Below are 2,817 nucleotides of genomic sequence, written 5' to 3' on the forward strand. Positions count from 1 at the left end.
AAGGTACACATTTTTAAGCATTGAGCGCATTTGGGTGAAAGCCCAAATGTGGCTGAAACGTCCTTTTGATTGATCATATTCGCTGTGCGAATTCAGGCAAAATTAAACAAAAATTTGTCCAGTTGTTGGACTAAATACTAACGAAAATCCTTTCATTTGAGTGGAAAATTGGGTAGTGAATACTAAGCTTTCAAACTAAGGCACTCTTACATCGTCTTGAGCTGCCAAGTCCACTTTTTCTCTTCCACCAGAGGGTAAAATGGCTCCTCTCCAATGCAAAAGAAACTGAACGCAAATCGCCCTTCTATCTTGCGATCCATTGATGCTGTTTGGGGATATTTGGCAGGTGGCATGCAATGCTGTCTCATTCAGAGCATTCCGCTTGTTTGGATTCCCTCCCAAGTCGGTTAAAAATGCCCTTACAAGATGCTTCATTCCTAAAAAAATACATGCAAATAATGTCTTCGAAGGGCCGTGAAAATCTAAAGTTGCTACTGGCTGTCGTTTGCACGTTACGAGCTTTTTATGCTCGCAACCTGCTTTTATGCTATGCAAACATAATTTAAATCTATTTTGATGAAGCTTCACGTGTCGATAGCGTCAAGTGTCTTTAACAAAATATGAAAAATGTGTGTTTGCTCCGTTTTGGGAGGGAAATTTTTTTAAAGCAAGAGCGCTTTGGGGGGAAAAACAGAATTTGAGCAATTTCAAAATCCTTCTTGTTAAACGTCTTCTAAAGGTTGAAAAATTTGCAAGTCGCTACTGGCTCTCTAGTCTTACCTAACAGTTGGGCAGACTTTCATGAAACTTTAACAGAATTTAGGGTCAACTGTGTCCTAACAACGAGAAAGAATTCAAGTAGCTACATGCATTAGCTCAATGCAGAAGTTATGAATTTTTAAGGAATAGAGCGCAGTTGGGTTGCGAAAATGGCTCGTCAGTTCCAAAAGCTCCCCATTCATTTAACGTTAAAGCTATTCACAAAACACGAAGCAAAAAATGTTGTTTTGTAAGAAAGACACATACATAAAACGTTCTACATAAAGGATTCAAATTTATGAAAATGCCGATGCTTTTTACAAATTTTCGCCTGTCAGCAACCTTTTGTTATTCCATCATTCGCAACAGAGCTTTAACGCAGAAAGCTCATACATAATTTTCGAACAGCTCGCAGAAATCGATCTTCTTTGAAGTAGGAAAAGGTGAATCTGGAATAAATTTAGCATCAATGGAAGCAGGGATGGTCAGGGTTAAGTGGAACTAAATGTAGAGGTGAAGGCAAAACGTTCGTGCTGCGTTCAGAAAGGCAACAGCTTTTTTCGTTATTAAGTTGCTGCTATTCGACATTGAGGGTCAAAGCGGAAAATTGCTCGCTTAATCCATAAAGTCGCTCTCTGCTGAAGGTATTTAACTCTGGAAAGAACACGCTCATTTCGTTAATAAAGCGGACAAAACAGGCTCTGTTTATTAAAGTTCAAATAACTAAACAAAAGTGCAGACAACAAATTTATTGGATCGAGCGGGATGTTATTTAAAAAGTAAGTTTGTTGGACAACAGGGAATGAAACATTTGTTTGCCAACTAAAGCCAGATAATAGTCAGGTCCAATCCTTAGAGATGCTAATCCATACACCCACCAGTCCTGATTAAATTTGCTTTCTAGTTTTAGTTTGTTTCCGCCTGTTACCAAATAACATCACATAAATTTTAATGAGGGAACGTATAGAGTTTACATCCCGGTTCAATTTGTTACTAATTTCCATGTTGAGATATTAATTTACTCGATGTTAAAATGATTTAAACTTTAAACGATTTCAAGTTGAAACAGAGCCAACAAAAATGAGTCTGAGAAGCTTTCAGTGTGCGCTCTGTTTATTTGAGAAGCTTTAAAAAATGTGTTTTTTGGCCAAATTTAATTGAAAGCTGTGGCAGGACGGAATCAGAAGCTTGAAAACTTTGGGATGGAACCTGATTGGAAGTTTCTGCACAATTTTCAAAACACATCTGAGCTTCATCTGGCTGAAATTTCAATCCAAGGCACCAATAAATATTTAGAAGCCTGCAAACGTTGGGATGGAAATTGATTGTTTCTGACCACTGCAGCTCTTTGGCAAAATTCATTGTGGTTTCAAAGTTTTTGCGGATATTGTGGCAAAATTTCAAACAGGGTGTTGGAAACGCATCGGGCTACTTTTACACCAAATCTCATCGTGCTAAGGCGGGCGCTGATTTTACAGAATTTTTCAAACTTTCAACTTAACAAACCGCCTGGCAATTTTGCCAGGCCAAATAGATCGATCCGGACCTCCGGAGGATCGGCCATCGATCCGAACCTCTCAAGATTCTTCCATAAAACTCCTGCAGAATTTGACATGTTGCTTCAGTGCGGCCAAATTGGAATTTCCGCGTGAAAAAGTGCGCTTCAATTAAATAAGCAAAGAAATTCGATGATTTTGCATGTTAAGGAATCGCAAAAGTCACTTTGTTCGTTGCACTGTTGAAAAATCTTCAGGGCTCTCTTAAGAGCACGTTAATTTAATTATGGGAAAATGTAGTTCCGCGTGAAAAAGTGCGCTTCAATCAAATAAGCAAAGAAATACGAAGATTTTGCATGTTAAGGAATCGCAAAAGTCACTTTTTTCGTTGCACTGTTGAAAAATCATCAGGGCTCTCTTAAGAGCACGTTAATTTAATTATGGGAAAATGTAGTTCCGCGTGAAAAAGTGCGCTTCAATCAAATAAGCAAAGAAATACGAAGATTTTGCATGTTAAGGAATCGCAAAAGTCACTTTGTTCGTTGCACTGTTGAAAAATCTT

This window comes from Dendroctonus ponderosae, unplaced genomic scaffold, assembly GCF_020466585.1.
Source record: "Dendroctonus ponderosae isolate FM_Combo_2020 unplaced genomic scaffold, Dpon_F_20191213v2 Dpon_F_20191213_10, whole genome shotgun sequence".
Lineage (NCBI taxonomy): Eukaryota > Metazoa > Arthropoda > Insecta > Coleoptera > Curculionidae > Dendroctonus > Dendroctonus ponderosae.